Source organism: Engystomops pustulosus, unplaced genomic scaffold (genome assembly GCF_040894005.1).
Source record: "Engystomops pustulosus unplaced genomic scaffold, aEngPut4.maternal MAT_SCAFFOLD_187, whole genome shotgun sequence".
NCBI lineage: Eukaryota > Metazoa > Chordata > Amphibia > Anura > Leptodactylidae > Engystomops > Engystomops pustulosus.
Window position 1 is genome coordinate 97,890 of NW_027285067.1, and position 19,611 is coordinate 117,500.

A 19,611-nucleotide genomic window follows, 5' to 3' on the forward strand; every position below is an offset into this window, starting at 1 on the left:
AACGGCATTGGTCAGGGCACGGATGATGTTGTCTGACACGTGCTGGTGCAGGGCTGGGACGGCACATCGGGAAAAGTAGTGGCGGCTGGGGACCGAATAGCGAGGGGCGGCCGCCGCCATGAGGTTGCGAAAGGCCTCGGTCTCTACCAGCCTATAGGGCTATATAGGCTAAGTAATCTGGAGATGTGGACGTTGAGAGCTTGGGCGTGTGGGTGGGTTGCACTGTACTTCCTCTTGCGCTCCAGTGTCTGGGGTATGGAGAGCTGAACGCTGCACATGGAGACATTGGTGGATGCTGTGGAGGATCGTGGAGGCGAAGGTGTGGTTTTCGCACGGGACGTATTTGGGCCGGGGTCCTGGGCAGGGGGCTGACTAGCAGAGGCAGCAGATGACACAGGGGAAGGAGCAGTGGTGTGCCCGGCCGGAGGTGAACGGGCTTGGTGCCATTAAGTGGGGTGTTTAGCATTCATATGCCTGCGCATACTGGTGGTAGTTAAGCTAGTAGTGGTGGAACCTCTGCTGATCTTGGTGTGGCACAGGTTGCACACCACAGTCCGTCGGTCATCCGGTGTTTCTTTAACCTCTTAACGCTCAGCGTCCGATATATCGGACGCTGAGCGCAGTGACTCAAGATCTGAGCCGAACCGGCATCGGGAAAGACGGGGTGCCGGCTATCAGTCACTGATAGCCGGCACCCCAGTGTAACACCCGCGATCGGAGTTGTCTCCGATCGCGGGTGCTTAACCCGTTAAATGCCGCGGTCAGCGCGACCGCGGCATCTAACATGTATCTGGGGGGTCTTTCCCCCACGATCGCCCCCCCCGAACCGTTTTCGGGGTGCGCCGATCGTTGCTATAGTAACTCTGGGGTCCGATCTGGACCCCAGAGTTACCTGCAAGAATTGCCAGTAAGATGGCGTCTGTGACGTCATCTTACTGGCACAGTGCCAGCCTATGCAAGTGTATAGGCTGACACTGATAATACTCTGCAATACATCAGTATTGCAGAATATTATCATGAAGAAGCAATCAGATGATTGCTTCTTCATGTCCCATGGTATAAAAGTGAAAAAGTAAAAAAAAAAGTTATTCAATAAAAAAATAAAGTCATAAATCACTAAAAATGCCCCAAACCCCAAAACATATAAAGAGACATATAACTAAAAAAAAAGTCTAAATCATAAGACAAACCTCACATATATAGTATCACCGCGTCCGTAACAACCCGTAGAATAAAAGTAAATCATTATTGAACCCGCACGATAAACGCCGTAAAAAAAAACTGTTATAAACCCTCCAAAAATTATGATTTTTACCTTTTCAATCCCACAAAAAATGCTATAAAATGTGATCAAAAAACCATATGTACTGCGACATGATACTGGTGCAAAGTACAACATGTCCCGCAAAAAACAAGCCATCAACCAGCTCCGTAGCCAAAAAAGTAACAATGTTATGCCACTTGGAAGACGGCAATACATAAATGATAGATTTTTCCCCACATTAGGGTTTTGTTTGACAAATTTAGTAAAACATAAGAAAATATATTCATGTCTGGTATCCCCGTAATCGTATCAACCCATAGAATAAAGATAACAGGATTATTAGGATATACGGTGAACACCAAAAAAAAAAAAGTAAAAAATCCAGTACAGAATTGATGCTTTTCTACTCCTGTCCTCAAAAAAAGTTCCTAAATTTTCAACAATAGGTGATACAAACCCCAAAATGGTAACATTGGAAAAAGCATCTCGTCCCGCAAAACAAATGCCGTCACATGGCCCCAATAACGAAAAAGCGAAAATTTTATAGCCTTCAAAAGGGGCCAATGAGGAAACTAAAATCCTGGCAGCTGCAGCGCCCTCCTTCCCTTCTGCGCCTCGCTGTGTCCCCATAAAACAAGTCACGGCCACATGTGGGGGGTCTTTGTACTCAGGAGAAATTGCAGAACAAATTGTATGGTGGGTTTTCTCTTTTTATCTTTTGGAAATGTGTAAATTTTAGGGCTAAATGAACGTATAAGGGAACAATATGACCATTCTAAATTTCACCTCCATTTTGATTCAATTACTATGAAGATCTCAAGTTAACAATCTTCGTAAAAGCTGTTTCTGATAGCTTGGGGGGTGCAGATTTGAAAATGGGTAGATTATATAGGGGGTTTTGATGCTAAATATGTAAAATTTCATTCAAAACTGTATTTATCCCCAAAATAGTCAATTCTGAAAATCCGGAAAAGCGATATTCTATTTGCAAGCCGCGTGACATCAAAATAAATTATCCAGACATTTCAGAAATTATGAAAATGTAAAGTAGACAAATGGGAAATGTTATTCAGCAACTTATTTAGGTGGTAAATCGATCTGCCTGAAAACGCAATGATTTTGAATTTCGAAAATGGTAAATTTTTCCAAAAATTTATCATATTTTCTTTTTTTTTGTAAATAAACGCAAAACTTATCTGCCAAAATTTACCACTAAAATGAAGTACAACATGTGGGGAAAAAAGAATCTCAGAATGGCTTTGATAAGTAACAGTGTTCAAAAGTTATAACCGTATAAAGAGACGCAAGTCAGAATCCAAAAAATCGGGCTGAGCCTTAAGCTACAAAATGGCTGCGTCCTTAAGGGGTTAAAGAACCTCCAGACTTCCAAAAATCTAGCCCTCGCCACGGGAGCTTGACTACGTGAAACATTTGGTGCTGATGCACCAGCTCTGGCCCTGCCTCTTCGTCTGGCCCCACCACTGCCTCTTCCAACCTGTTCTCGTCGAGGACTCGCCTCCGTCTCAGAAGCACTGTGTTCACCCGGCCTATCAACCAAGCTTGGGTCTGTCACCTCATCATCCTCCGATCCCTCAGTCTGCTCCCCCCTCGGACTTCCTGCCCTGACAACAACTTCACCACTGTCTGACAACCGTGTCTCCTCATCGTTCGACACCTCTTTACACACTTCTTCCACTACGTCAACAATGTCATCATCACCCACAGACTGCGACCGGTGGAAAGCCTGGGCATCGGAAAAGAGCTCAGCAGCAACCGGACAAGTGGTTTGTGACTCTGGGAAGGGTCCAGAAAACAGTTCCTCAGAGTATGCCGGTTCAAATGCCCTGGGAGGGGGCAGACTGGGGGGAAGGAGGCTGAGGTGGGGAGCTGGAGGAGTGCTGATTTCGGTGACATGGGTGGACTGCGTGGAAGACTGACTGGTAGACAAATGGCTAGAAGCATTGTCCGCAATCCACGACATCACCTGTTTGCACTGTTCTGGCCTCAACAGTGCTGTACCACGAGTCCCAGTAACTTGAGACATGAACCTAGGGAGTGTAGCTCTGCGGCGTTCCCCTGCTCCCTCATCAGCAGGTGGTGTCTCACCCCGCTCAGGACCACTGCCTCTGACCACTGCAGTAGTTGGACGCCCACGTCCACGCCCTCGTCCTCTACCCCTAGCCCTCGGGTTCAACATTTTCAAAATTAAAGTGTAAATTTTTTTGTGTTTTTTTTTTTACAAAACGATGCTATCCTATTGCTATGGCTAGTTTCTAACCTACACTGACAGCACACAACTGGATTTTGTGCTGTGCCTGATGACTTTGAGTTATAAAAAAAAATAAAAGTAAAAAAAAAAATCAGCAGACTGTGCCTAATTCAATCAAACCCCTAATAAATTGTCCCACTTAGGTGTTTGAGATGTGTGTGTCTCTAAGAGCTAAATAGAATGTTCCCAAGTATCTCTGTAAATTCCTCACAATTTGGTACTAGCTGCACTACTAGTGCCAGCAAGCCCAGCCACAAGCAAATCACCAAAAATATATGTATAACGCTATTGTAGGCCTTAGAAGGCCTCTTGGCTTCTTGTATGCCTAGTTTCTAGCCTACACTGACAGCACACAACTGGATTTTAAGTCACTTTAAGTTTTGAAAAAAAAATAAAAATCGTCAGACTGTGCCTAATTCAATCAAACCCCTAATAAATTGTCCCACTTAGGTGTTTGCGATGGATATGTGTGTCACTAAGAGCTAAATAGAACGTTCCCAAGTCTCCCTGCAAATTCCTAACAATATGGTACTAGCTGCACTACTAGAGCCAGCAAGCCCAGCCACAAGCAAATCAACAAAATATATATATATTGTAGCCCTAACAAGGGCTGTTGGGTTCTTGTAGACTCACTCCTGCCTAACAGTAAGCTAATATAACACCCTAACGCTATCCCTGCAGCAGCAGAAACTCTCTCCCTAACGGCATCCAGACAGAGAATGATGCGAGCAGCGCGGGCAGGGGCTAGTCTATTCCAGGGTCACCTGATCAGGCCAGCCAACCACTGCTGTAAGGGTACCACGTCATGCTGGGTGGAGTGCAGAGTCTCCTTGCTTGTGATTGGCTCTGTTTCTGGCCGCCAAAAATCAAAACGGCGGGAGATGCCATTTTCTCGAGCTGGCGAAGTATTCGTCCGAGCAACGAGCAGTTACGAGTAAGCTAATGCTCGAACGAGCATCAAGCTCGGACGAGTGTGTTCGCTCATCTCTAATCTCAGCCTTTTGGTTACCCAAGGTAGAGGACTAGGTAGAAGACATCCCATCAAGCTACTTCAGGCTTAATAACGGAGATTTTGGATTTCAAGAGTCATGTCAGCAACCACTGGGCTGCACAAAAGATTCTGCCCCTAAATAGCAAAGGCAGCACCCCAGCACAATTGTACTACTTGTACACTGGTCAAGTATCACTTTAGGCTTGGTAAGTGAATTATATGTACTGTTACCTTAGATCTTGCTATACAAGAGTCAAGTCTGAAACCACTAGGCTGCACAAGAGTCAAGTCAGCAACCACTGGGCTGCACAAGAGTCAAGTCAGCAACCACTGGGCTGCACAAGAGTCAAGTCAGCAACCGCTGGGCTGCACAAGAGTCAAGTCAGCAACCACTGGGCTGCACAAGAGTCAAGTCAGCAACCGCTGGGCTGCACAAGAGTCAAGTCTGCAACCACTGGGTTGCACAAAAGATTCTGCCCCCAAATAGCCAAGGCAGCACCCCAGCACAATTGTACTACTTGTACACTGGTCAAGTATCACTTTAGGCTTGGTAAGTGAATTAAATGTACTGCTACTAGAGATGAGCGAGCACTAAAATGCTCGGGTGCTCGTTATTCGAGACAAACTTTTCCCGATGTTCGAGTGCTCGTCTCGAATAACGAGCCCCATTGAAGTCAATGGGAGACTGGAGCATTTTTCATCGGGACCAAGGGTCTGCACAGGGAAGCTTGGTCAAACACCTGGAAACCTCAGAAAATGATGGAAACACCACGGAAATGGACAGGAAACAGCAGGGGTAGCATGCATGGATGCCTCTGAGGCTGCTTAATCACACCATTATGCCAAAATTATGGGCAAAAGCATGGCCATGACAGAGTGACCGAATGAGTTTAGATAGCATCTAAAACATCCAATAATTAACCCTGACACTATAGGGGACGGCATGCAGAGGCAGCGGCAGCAGCTGCAGGCTAGAGAGTGGCATGGCGACATACCCTAAATGGACTCAGGCTTCAAAGCAATGGGCGGCAGAGAGGAACCAAAGGAGGTGAGCAAGAAGCGCTGAAATGATTTCCTATGTGAACAAAAGGTTGACGGTATATTTAGTCGATAACACAGCATGGTGGCGACATAGTGACCAAGTTCCATAACGTATCTGGTGAAACACCCGAAAAATGAGCCTGACACAGCTCGTTTGATAAGGGGATGATGTGCTGTATATCCTCTCGCGCTCCAGCGTCTGGGGAATAGAGAGTTAAAAGTTGCACATGGAGACATTGGTGGACGCTGTGGAGGATCGTGGAGGAAACAGCAGGGGCAGTATGCATGGATGCCTCTGAGGCTGCCTAATCTTGGGATGGAGCTGGCGGTCCGCTGCCAGGCGAGCTTTTGCCTGTCCAAGCCCCTGTCTCTCGGCTCCTCCCCACCCAAAATGGGCCTGGGGGCCAGAAGCGTTTAGTTTGAAAAAATTATAATTTTCAAAGCAGGCGGGGTCGTTTGAATATTTCACCTAGGAATAATGGAATAGCATAGCGGTTCTATTTTTAATTGTTTTTTCGGAAATGGTTCCATGATTAAGAGCGACAGTATGGGGCATCCATATTGCGCTGCTATGATTGCAACTTCAGGTCTCCAGCATGGCGGCGACAGATGGGCCGAGTTCCATTATGTATCTGGTGAAACACCCGAAAATTCTGCCTGACACAGCTCGTTTGATAAGGGGACGATGTATGGAGGCAGTAAGGTAGTAGTAGTAGGTTAAAGATGCTGCAGTTAAAACTATGTTAGTTGGATCTTGGGATGGAGCTGGCGGTCCGCGGCCAGGCGAGCTTTCGCCTGTCCAAGCCCCTGTCTCTCGGCTCCTCCCCAAACAGCACTTCTAAGAACCTTCTGTATAAGATCAAATGTAGTAGTGTTCTTATAAGTTTGGGTTATGGCGGGTGAGGGGAATGTAAACAGATGCGCAAGAAGCGCTGAAATAATATCGGTAAATGATAAAAGTTTGCCAGTATATTTTGTGGATAACACAGCAGGGTGGCGACAAAGTTAACAAGTTTGATGTGGAAGCCATGAAAACAACCCAAAATTCTGCCTGACACAGCTCGTTTGATAAGGGGACGATGTATGGAGGCAGCTATATGGACGACTTTTGGAGGCAGCTATGAAGATGACGTGTGGAGGTAGCAATGGAGACAACGTGTGGAGGCAGCTAAAAAGACGACGTGTGGAGGCTGCTATGGAGACAATTTAATTTGGATAGTGCCTGTATGTGGCAGTCCAAAAGAGTTTTTAAACCAGAGGAGCAGGTAGGTAGTCCTCCAGAAAAATTAAATAGATTGAGTGCCTCTATGTGGCAGTCCAAAAATGTTTTCAAACCAGAGGAGCAGGTAGGTGGCCCTCCAGAAAAATTAAATACATAGAGTACTATAGCTAGAGCCAGTTGGCCCTGGCAAAAAATAGCCAGTTTCCTCTGCTTTAGTGTACAAAGAGGAGGAGAAGGAGGAAAATGAGGAGGAGGAGTGCATAAATTATTCAGGTTGAGCTTCCTTCACCTGGTGGAGAATGGAAATCCTGAGAAATCCAGGCTTTATTCATCTTGATAAGCCTCAGCCTGTCAGCGCTGTCAGTCGACAGGCGTGTACGCTTATCGGTGATGATGCCACCAGCTGCACTGAAAACCCTCTCGGACAACACGCTAGCGGCAGGGCAGGCAAGAACTTCCAAGGCGTACAGCGCCAGTTCGTGCCACATGTCCAGCTTTGAAACCCAGTAGTTGTAGGGAGCTGTGTGATCTTTTAGGACAATGGTATGGTCAGCTACGTACTCCCTCACCATCTTTCTGTAAAGATCAGCCCTACTCTGCCGAGACTGGGGACTGGTGACAGTGTCTTGCTGGGGTGACATAAAACTGGCAAAGGCCTTGTAAAGCGTACCCCTGCCAGTGCTGGACAAGCGGCCTGCTCGCCTACTCTCCCTCGCTACTTGTCCCGCAGAAGTACGCCCGCTGCCGCTTGCGCTGTCAGAAGGGAAATACTGTTTCAGCTTGTGCACCAGGGCCTGCTGGTATTCATGCATTCTCACACTCCTTTCCTCTCCAGGGATGAGAGTGGAAAGATTTTGCTTGTACCGTGGGTCCAGGAGAATGAATACCCAGTAATCGGTGGTGGAATAAATTCTAAGAACGCGAGGGTCACGGGATAGGCAGCCTAGCATGAAATCTGCCATATGCGCCAGAGAACCAACGCGCAAGAATTCACTCCCCTCACTGGCCTGACTCTCCATTTCCTCCTCCTCCAACTCCTCCAACTCCTCTTCTTCTGCCCATACACGCTGAACAGTGAAGGACTGAACAATGCTCCCCTCTTCTGTCTCGCCAACATTCTCCTCCTCTTCCTCCTCATCCTCCTCCACCTCCTCCGATATGCGCTGAGAAACAGACCTGAGGGTGCTTTGGCTATCAACAAGGGAATCTTCTTCCCCCGTCTCTTGTAACGAGCGCAAAGCTTCCGACTTCATGCTGACCAGAGAGTTTTTCAACAGGCCAAGCAGCGGGATGGTGAGGCTGATGATGGCGGCATCGCCACTGACCATCTGTGTTGACTCCTCAAAGTTACTCAGCACCTGACAGATATCAGACATCCACGTCCACTCCTCATTGTAGACTTGAGGAAGCTGACTGACCTGACTACCAGTTCTGGTGGAAGTTGACATCTGGCAGTCTACAATCGCTCTGCGCTGCTGGTAAACTCTGGATAACATGGTTAATGTTGAATTCCACCTCGTGGGCAGGCAGTTGGAGGCGGCGCTGCGCTGCCCTGAAAGTGGCAGCATCTGTGCTGGACTTCCTGAAATGCACACAGATGCGGCGTACCTTCGTCAGCAAATCAGGCAGATTGGGGTATGTCTTGATGAACCGCTGAACTATGAGATTTGCCGAGAATTGCCGAGATTTGCCGAGTTGCAGAGCCGCCACCAGGTTACGGCCGTTGTCACACACAACCATGCCTGGCTTCAGGTTCAGCGGTGCCAGCCACAGATCAGTCTGCGCCGTGATGCCCTGTAATAGCTCTTGGGTGGTGTGCCTTTTATCGCCTAGGCTCAGCAGTTTGAGCACCGCCTGCTGTCGCTTAGCGACGGCACTGCTGCTGTGCCTAGAGCTACCGACTGATGGCGCCATGCCCACGGATGGTAATTCGGAGGAGGAGGTGGAGGAGGGGTGGGAGGAGGAGGAGGCATAGTAGGCCTGAGAGACCTGGACCGAGGTAGGCCCAGCAATCCTCTGCGTCGGCAGTATATGACCAGCCCCAGGGTCAGACTCGGTCCCAGCCTCCACCAAGTTAACCCAATGTGCCGTCAGCGATATATAGTGGCCCTGCCCGGCAGCACTCGTCCACGTGTCCGTGGTCAGGTGGACCTTGTCAGAAACGGCATTGGTCAGGGCACGGATGATGTTGTCTGACACGTGCTGGTGCAGGGCTGGGATGGCACATTGGGAAAAGTAGTGGCGGCTGGGGACCGAATAGCGAGGGGCGGCCGCCGCCATGAGGTTGCGAAAGGCCTCGGTCTCTACCAGCCTATAGGGCAGCATCTCCAGGCTAAGTAATCTGGAGATGTGGACGTTGAGGGCTTGGGCGTGAGGGTGGGTTGCACTGTACTTCCTCTTGCGCTCCAGTGTCTGGGGTATGGAGAGCTGAACGCTGCACATGGAGACATTGGTGGATGCTGTGGAGGATCGTGGAGGCGAAGGTGTGGTTTTCGCACGGGACGTATTTGGGCCGGGGTCCTGGGCAGGGGGCTGACTAGCAGAGGCAGCAGATGACACAGGGGAAGGAGCAGTGGTGTGCCCGGCCGGAGGTGAACGGGCTTGGTGCCATTAAGTGGGGTGTTTAGCATTCATATGCCTGCGCATACTGGTGGTAGTTAAGCTAGTAGTGGTGGAACCTCTGCTGATCTTGGTGTGGCACAGGTTGCACACCACAGTCCGTCGGTCATCCGGTGTTTCTTTAAAGAACCTCCAGACTTCCGAAAATCTAGCCCTCGCCACGGGAGCTTGACTACGTGAAACATTTGGTGCTGATGCACCAGCTCTGGCCCTGCCTCTTCGTCTGGCCCCACCACTGCCTCTTCCAACCTGTTCTCGTCGAGGACTCGCCTCCGTCTCAGAAGCACTGTGTTCACCCGGCCTATCAACCCAGCTTGGGTCTGTCACCTCATCATCCTCCGATCCCTCAGTCTGCTCCCCCCTCGGACTTCCTGCCCTGACAACAACTTCACCACTGTCTGACAACCGTGTCTCCTCATCGTCCGACACCTCTTTACACACTTCTTCCACTACGTCAACAATGTCATCATCACCCACAGACTGCGACCGGTGGAAAACCTGGGCATCGGAAAAGAGCTCAGCAGCAACCGGACAAGTGGTTTGTGACTCTGGGAAGGGTCCAGAAAACAGTTCCTCAGAGTATGCCGGTTCAAATGCCCTGGGAGGGGGCAGACTGGGGGGAAGGAGGCTGAGGTGGGGAGCTGGAGGAGTGCTGATTTCGGTGACATGGGTGGACTGCGTGGAAGACTGACTGGTAGACAAATGGCTAGAAGCATTGTCCGCAATCCACGACATCACCTGTTTGCACTGTTCTGGCCTCAACAGTGCTCTACCACGAGTCCCAGTAACTTGAGACATGAACCTAGGGAGTGTAGCTCTGCGGCGTTCCCCTGCTCCCTCATCAGCAGGTGGTGTCTCACCCCGCTCAGGACCACTGCCTCTGACCACTGCAGTAGTTGGACGCCCACGTCCACGCCCTCGTCCTCTACCCCTAGCCCTCGGGTTCAACATTTTCAAAATTAAAGTGTAAATTTTTTTGTGTTTTTTTTTTTTTTTACAAAACGATGCTATCCTATTGCTATGGCTAGTTTCTAACCTACACTGACAGCACACAACTGGATTTTGTGCTGTGCCTGATGACTTTGAGTTATAAAAAAAAATAAAAGTAAAAAAAAAAATCAGCAGACTGTGCCTAATTCAATCAAACCCCTAATAAATTGTCCCACTTAGGTGTTTGAGATGTGTGTGTCTCTAAGAGCTAAATAGAATGTTCCCAAGTATCTCTGTAAATTCCTCACAATTTGGTACTAGCTGCACTACTAGTGCCAGCAAGCCCAGCCACAAGCAAATCAACCAAAAATATATGTATAACGCTATTTTAGGCCTTAGAAGGCCTCTTGGCTTCTTGTATGCCTAGTTTCTAGCCTACACTGACAGCACACAACTGGATTTTAAGTCACTTTAAGTTTTGAAAAAAAAATAAAAATCGTCAGACTGTGCCTAATTCAATCAAACCCCTAATAAATTGTCCCACTTAGGTGTTTGCGATGGATATGTGTGTCACTAAGAGCTAAATAGAACGTTCCCAAGTCTCCCTGCAAATTCCTCACAATATGGTACTAGCTGCACTATATGGTACAACGCTATTGTAGCCCTAACAAGGGCTGTTGGGTTCTTGTAGACTCACTCCTGCCTAACAGTAAGCTAATATAACACCCTAACGCTATCCCTGCAGCAGCAGCAACTCTCTCCCTAACGGCATCCAGACAGAGAATGATGCGAGCAGCGCGGGCAGGGGCTAGTCTATTCCAGGGTCACCTGATCAGGCCAGCCAACCACTGCTGTAAAGGTACCACGTCATGCTGGGTGGAGTGCAGAGTCTCCTTGCTTGTGATTGGCTCTGTTTCTGGCCGCCAAAAATCAAAACGGCGGGAGATGCCATTTTCTCGAGCTGGCGAAGTATTCGTCCGAGCAACGAGCAGTTACGAGTAAGCTAATGCTCGAACGAGCATCAAGCTCGGACGAGTGTGTTCGCTCATCTCTAATCTCAGCCTTTTGGTTACCCAAGGTAGAGGACTAGGTAGAAGACATCCCATCAAGCTACTTCAGGCTTAATAACGGAGATTTTGGATTTCAAGAGTCATGTCAGCAACCACTGGGCTGCACAAAAGATTCTGCCCCTAAATAGCCAAGGCAGCACCCCAGCACAATTGTACTACTTGTACACTGGTCAAGTATCACTTTAGGCTTGGTAAGTGAATTATATGTACTGTTACCTTAGATCTTGCTATACAAGAGTCAAGTCTGAAACCACTAGGCTGCACAAGAGTCAAGTCAGCAACCACTGGGCTGCACAAGAGTCAAGTCAGCAACCACTGGGCTGCACAAGAGTCAAGTCAGCAACCGCTGGGCTGCACAAGAGTCAAGTCAGCAACCACTGGGCTGCACAAGAGTCAAGTCAGCAACCGCTGGGCTGCACAAGAGTCAAGTCAGCAACCACTGGGCTGCACAAGAGTCAAGTCAGCAACCGCTGGGCTGCACAAGAGTCAAGTCTGCAACCACTGGGTTGCACAAAAGATTCTGCCCCCAAATAGCCAAGGCAGCACCCCAGCACAATTGTACTACTTGTACACTGGTCAAGTTTCACTTTAGGCTTGGTAAGTGAATTACATGTACTGCTACTAGAGATGAGCGAGCACTAAAATGCTCGGGTGCTCGTTATTCGAGACAAACTTTTCCCGATGCTCGAGTGCTCGTCTCGAATAACGAGCCCCATTGAAGTCAATGGGAGACTGGAGCATTTTTCATGGGGACCAAGGGTCGGCACAGGGAAGCTTGGTCAAACACCTGGAAACCTCAGAAAATGATGGAAACACCACGGAAATGGACAGGAAACAGCAGGGGTAGCATGCATGGATGCCTCTGAGGCTGCTTAATCACACCATTATGCCAAAATTATGGGCAAAAGCATGGCCATGACAGAGTGACCGAATGAGTTTAGATAGCATCTAAAACATCCAATAATTAACCCTGACACTATAGGGGATGGCATGCAGAGGCAGCGGCAGCAGCTGCAGGCTAGAGAGTGGCATGGCGACATACCCTAAATGGACTCAGGCTTCAAAGCAATGGGCGGCAGAGAGGAACCAAAGGAGGTGAGCAAGAAGCGCTGAAATGATTTCCTATGTGAACAAAAGGTTGACGGTATATTTAGTCGATAACACAGCATGGTGGCGACATAGTGACCAAGTTCCATAACGTATCTGGTGAAACACCCGAAAAATGAGCCTGACACAGCTCGTTTGATAAGGGGATGATGTGCTGTATATCCTCTCGTGCTCCAGCGTCTGGGGTATAGAGAGTTAAAAGTTGCGCATGGAGACATTGGTGGACACTGTGGAGGATCGTGGAGGCAAAATGGACAGGAAACAGCAGGGGCAGTATGCATGGATGCCTCTGAGGCTGCCTAATCTTGGGATGGAGCTGGCGGTCCGCTGCCAGGCGAGCTTTCGCCTGTCCAAGCCCCTGTCTCTCGGCTCCTCCCCACCCAAAATGGGCCTGGGGGCCAGAAGCGTTTACTTTGAAAAAATTATAATTTTCAAAGCAGGCGGGGTCGTTTGAATATTTCACCTAGGAATAATGGAATAGCATAGCGGTTCTATTTTTAATTGTTTTTTCGGAAATGGTTCCATGATTAAGAGCGACAGTATGGGGCATCCATATTGCGCTGCTATGATTGCAACTTCAGGTCTCCAGCATGGCGGCGACAGATGGGCCGAGTTCCATTATGTATCTGGTGAAACACCTGAAAATTCTGCCTGACACAGCTCGTTTGATAAGGGGACGATGTATGGAGGCAGTAAGGTAGTAGTAGTAGGTTAAAGATGCTGCAGTTAAAACTATGTTAGTTGGATCTTGGGATGGAGCTGGCGGTCCGCTGCCAGGCGAGCTTTCGCCTGTCCAAGCCCCTGTCTCTCGGCTCCTCCCCAAACAGCACTTCTAAGAACATTTTGTATAAGATCAAATGTAGTAGTGTTCTTATAAGTTTGGGTTATGGCGGGTGAGGGGAATGTAAACAGATGCGCAAGAAGCGCTGAAATAATATCGGTAAATGATAAAAGTTTGCCAGTATATTTTGTGGATAACACAGCAGGGTGGCGACAAAGTTAACAAGTTTGATGTGGAAGCCATGAAAACAACCCAAAATTCTGCCTGACACAGCTCGTTTGATAAGGGGACGATGTATGGAGGCAGCTATATGGACGACTTTTGGAGGCAGCTATGAAGATGACGTGTGGAGGCAGCTAAAAAGACGACGTGTGGAGGCTGCTATGGAGACAATTTAATTTGGATAGTGCCTGTATGTGGCAGTCCAAAAGAGTTTTTAAACCAGAGGAGCAGGTAGGTAGTCCTCCAGAAAAATTAAATAGATTGAGTGCCTCTATGTGGCAGTCCAAAAATGTTTTCAAACCAGAGGAGCAGGTAGGTGGCCCTCCAGAAAAATTAAATACATAGAGTACTATAGCTAGAGCCAGTTGGCCCTGGCAAAAAATAGCCAGTTTCCTCTGCTTTAGTGTACAAAGAGGAGGAGAAGGAGGAAAATGAGGAGGAGGAGTGCATAAATTATTCAGGTTGAGCTTCCTTCACCTGGTGGAGAATGGAAATCCTGAGAAATCCAGGCTTTATTCATCTTGATAAGCCTCAGCCTGTCAGCGCTGTCAGTCGACAGGCGTGTACGCTTATCGGTGATGATGCCACCAGCTGCACTGAAAACCCTCTCGGACAACACGCTAGCGGCAGGGCAGGCAAGAACTTCCAAGGCGTACAGCGCCAGTTCGTGCCACATGTCCAGCTTTGAAACCCAGTAGTTGTAGGGAGCTGTGTGATCTTTTAGGACAATGGTATGGTCAGCTACATACTCCCTCACCATCTTTCTGTAAAGATCAGCCCTACTCTGCCGAGACTGGGGACTGGTGACAGTGTCTTGCTGGGGTGACATAAAACTGGCAAAGGCCTTGTAAAGCGTACCCCTGCCAGTGCTGGACAAGCGGCCTGCTCGCCTACTCTCCCTCGCTACTTGTCCCGCAGAAGTACGCCCGCTGCCGCTTGCGCTGTCAGAAGGGAAATACTGTTTCAGCTTGTGCACCAGGGCCTGCTGGTATTCATGCATTCTCACACTCCTTTCCTCTCCAGGAATGAGAGTGGAAAGATTTTGCTTGTACCGTGGGTCCAGGAGAGTGAATACCCAGTAATCGGTGGTGGAATAAATTCTAAGAACGCGAGGGTCACGGGATAGGCAGCCTGGCATGAAATCTGCCATATGCGCCAGAGAACCAACGCGCAAGAATTCACTCCCCTCACTGGCCTGACTCTCCATTTCCTCCTCCTCCAACTCCTCCAACTCCTCTTCTTCTGCCCATACACGCTGAACAGTGAAGGACTGAACAATGCTCCCCTCTTCTGTCTCCTCTTCCTCCTCATCCTCCTCCACCTCCTCCGATATGCGCTGAGAAACAGACCTGAGGGTGCTTTGGCTATCAACAAGGGAATCTTCTTCCCCCGTCTCTTGTAACGAGCGCAAAGCTTCCGACTTCATGCTGTCCAGAGAGGTTTTCAACAGGCCAAGCAGCGGGATGGTGAGGCTGATGATGGCGGCATCGCCACTGGCCATCTGTGTTGACTCCTCAAAGTTACTCAGCACCTGACAGATATCAGACATCCACGTCCACTCCTCATTGTAGACTTGAGGAAGCTGACTGACCTGACTACCAGTTCTGGTGGAAGTTGACATCTGGCAGTCTACAATCGCTCTGCGCTGCTGGTAAACTCTGGATAACATGGTTAATGTTGAATTCCACCTCGTGGGCAGGTCGCATAACAGTCGGTGAGCGGGCAGTTGGAGGCGGCGCTGCGCTGCCCTGAAAGTGGCAGCATCTGTGCTGGACTTCCTGAAATGCACACAGATGCGGCGCACCTTCGTGAGCAAATCAGACAGATTGGGGTATGTCTTGATGAACCGCTGAACTATGAGATTTGCCGAGAATTGCCGAGATTTGCCGAGTTGCAGAGCCGCCACCAGGTTACGGCCGTTGTCACACACAACCATGCCTGGCTTCAGGTTCAGCGGTGCCAGCCACAGATCAGTCTGCGCCGTGATGCCCTGTAATAGCTCTTGGGCGGTGTGCCTTTTATCGCCTTGGCTCAGCAGTTTGAGCACCGCCTGCTGTCGCTTAGCGACGGCACTGCTGCTGTGCCTAGAGCTACCGACTGATGGCACCATGCCCACGGATGGTAATTCGGAGGAGGAGGTGGAGGAGGGGTGGGAGGAGGAGGAGGCATAGTAGGCCTGAGAGACCTGGACCGAGGTAGGCCCAGCAATCCTCTGCGTCGGCAGTATATGACCAGCCCCAGGGTCAGACTCGGTCCCAGCCTCCACCAAGTTAACCCAATGTGCCGTCAGCGATATATAGTGGCCCTGCCCGGCAGCACTCGTCCACATGTCCGTGGTCAGGTGGACCTTGTCAGAAACGGCATTGGTCAGGGCACGGATGATGTTGTCTGACACGTGCTGGTGCAGGGCTGGGACGGCACATCGGGAAAAGTAGTGGCGGCTGGGGACCGAATAGCGAGGGGCGGCCGCCGCCATGAGGTTGCGAAAGGCCTCGGTCTCTACCAGCCTATAGGGCTATATAGGCTAAGTAATCTGGAGATGTGGACGTTGAGAGCTTGGGCGTGTGGGTGGGTTGCACTGTACTTCCTCTTGCGCTCCAGTGTCTGGGGTATGGAGAGCTGAACGCTGCACATGGAGACATTGGTGGATGCTGTGGAGGATCGTGGAGGCGAAGGTGTGGTTTTCGCACGGGACGTATTTGGGCCGGGGTCCTGGGCAGGGGGCTGACTAGCAGAGGCAGCAGATGACACAGGGGAAGGAGCAGTGGTGTGCCCGGCCGGAGGTGAACGGGCTTGGTGCCATTAAGTGGGGTGTTTAGCATTCATATGCCTGCGCATACTGGTGGTAGTTAAGCTAGTAGTGGTGGAACCTCTGCTGATCTTGGTGTGGCACAGGTTGCACACCACAGTCCGTCGGTCATCCGGTGTTTCTTTAACCTCTTAACGCTCAGCGTCCGATATATCGGACGCTGAGCGCAGTGACTCAAGATCTGAGCCGAACCGGCATCGGGAAAGACGGGGTGCCGGCTATCAGTCACTGATAGCCGGCACCCCAGTGTAACACCCGCGATCGGAGTTGTCTCCGATCGCGGGTGCTTAACCCGTTAAATGCCGCGGTCAGCGCGACCGCGGCATCTAACATGTATCTGGGGGGTCTTTCCCCCACGATCGCCCCCCCCGAACCGTTTTCGGGGTGCGCCGATCGTTGCTATAGTAACTCTGGGGTCCGATCTGGACCCCAGAGTTACCTGCAAGAATTGCCAGTAAGATGGCGTCTGTGACGTCATCTTACTGGCACAGTGCCAGCCTATGCAAGTGTATAGGCTGACACTGATAATACTCTGCAATACATCAGTATTGCAGAATATTATCATGAAGAAGCAATCAGATGATTGCTTCTTCATGTCCCATGGTATAAAAGTGAAAAAGTAAAAAAAAAAGTTATTCAATAAAAAAATAAAGTCATAAATCACTAAAAATGCCCCAAACCCCCAAAACATATAAAGAGACATATAACTAAAAAAAAAGTCTAAATCATAAGACAAACCTCACATATATAGTATCACCGCGTCCGTAACAACCCGTAGAATAAAAGTAAATCATTATTGAACCCGCACGATAAACGCCGTAAAAAAAAACTGTTATAAACCCTCCAAAAATTATGATTTTTACCTTTTCAATCCCACAAAAAATGCTATAAAATGTGATCAAAAAACCATATGTACTGCGACATGATACTGGTGCAAAGTACAACATGTCCCGCAAAAAACAAGCCATCAACCAGCTCCGTAGCCAAAAAAGTAACAATGTTATGCCACTTGGAAGACGGCAATACATAAATGATAGATTTTTCCCCACATTAGGGTTTTGTTTGACAAATTTAGTAAAACATAAGAAAATATATTCATGTCTGGTATCCCCGTAATCGTATCAACCCATAGAATAAAGATAACAGGATTATTAGGATATACGGTGAACACCAAAAAAAAAAAAGTAAAAAATCCAGTACAGAATTGATGCTTTTCTACTCCTGTCCTCAAAAAAAGTTCCTAAATTTTCAACTATAGGTGATACAAACCCCAAAATGGTAACATTGGAAAAAGCATCTCGTCCCGCAAAACAAATGCCGTCACATGGCCCCAATAACGAAAAAGCGAAAATTTTATAGCCTTCAAAAGGGGCCAATGAGGAAACTAAAATCCTGGCAGCTGCAGCGCCCTCCTTCCCTTCTGCGCCTCGCTGTGTCCCCATAAAACAAGTCACGGCCACATGTGGGGGGTCTTTGTACTCAGGAGAAATTGCAGAACAAATTGTATGGTGGGTTTTCTCTTTTTATCTTTTGGAAATGTGTAAATTTTAGGGCTAAATGAACGTATAAGGGAACAATATGACCATTCTAAATTTCACCTCCATTTTGATTCAATTACTATGAAGATCTCAAGTTAACAATCTTCGTAAAAGCTGTTTCTGATAGCTTGGGGGGTGCAGATTTGAAAATGGGTAGATTATATAGGGGGTTTTGATGCTAAATATGTAAAATTTCATTCAAAACTGTATTTATCCCCAAAATAGTCAATTCTGAAAATCCGGAAAAGCGATATTCTATTTGCAAGCCGCGTGACATCAAAATAAATTATCCAGACATTTCAGAAATTATGAAAATGTAAAGTAGACAAATGGGAAATGTTATTCAGCAACTTATTTAGGTGGTAAATCGATCTGCCTGAAAACGCAATGATTTTGAATTTCGAAAATGGCAAATTTTTCCAAAAATTTATCATATTTTCTTTTTTTTTGTAAATAAACGCAAAACTTATCTGCCAAAATTTACCACTAAAATGAAGTACAACATGTGGGGAAAAAAGAATCTCAGAATGGCTTTGATAAGTAACAGTGTTCAAAAGTTATAACCGTATAAAGAGACGCAAGTCAGAATCCAAAAAATCGGGCTGAGCCTTAAGCTACAAAATGGCTGCGTCCTTAAGGGGTTAAAGAACCTCCAGACTTCCAAAAATCTAGCCCTCGCCACGGGAGCTTGACTACGTGAAACATTTGGTGCTGATGCACCAGCTCTGGCCCTGCCTCTTCGTCTGGCCCCACCACTGCCTCTTCCAACCTGTTCTCGTCGAGGACTCGCCTCCGTCTCAGAAGCACTGTGTTCACCCGGCCTATCAACCCAGCTTGGGTCTGTCACCTCATCATCCTCCGATCCCTCAGTCTGCTCCCCCCTCGGACTTCCTGCCCTGACAACAACTTCACCACTGTCTGACAACCGTGTCTCCTCATCGTTCGACACCTCTTTACACACTTCTTCCACTACGTCAACAATGTCATCATCACCCACAGACTGCGACCGGTGGAAAACCTGGGCATCGGAAAAGAGCTCAGCAGCAACCGGACAAGTGGTTTGTGACTCTGGGAAGGGTCCAGAAAACAGTTCCTCAGAGTATGCCGGTTCAAATGCCCTGGGAGGGGGCAGACTGGGGGGAAGGAGGCTGAGGTGGGGAGCTGGAGGAGTGCTGATTTCGGTGACATGGGTGGACTGCGTGGAAGACTGACTGGTAGACAAATGGCTAGAAGCATTGTCCGCAATCCACGACATCACCTGTTTGCACTGTTCTGGCCTCAACAGTGCTCTACCACGAGTCCCAGTAACTTGAGACATGAACCTAGGGAGTGTAGCTCTGCGGCGTTCCCCTGCTCCCTCATCAGCAGGTGGTGTCTCACCCCGCTCAGGACCACTGCCTCTGACCACTGCAGTAGTCGGACGCCCACGTCCACGCCCTCGTCCTCTACCCCTAGCCCTCGGGTTCAACATTTTCAAAATTAAAGTGTAAATTTTTTTGTGTTTTTTTTTTTTTTTACAAAACGATGCTATCCTATTGCTATGGCTAGTTTCTAACCTACACTGACAGCACACAACTGGATTTTGTGCTGTGCCTGATGACTTTGAGTTATAAAAAAAAATAAAAGTAAAAAAAAAAATCAGCAGACTGTGCCTAATTCAATCAAACCCCTAATAAATTGTCCCACTTAGGTGTTTGAGATGTGTGTGTCTCTAAGAGCTAAATAGAATGTTCCCAAGTATCTCTGTA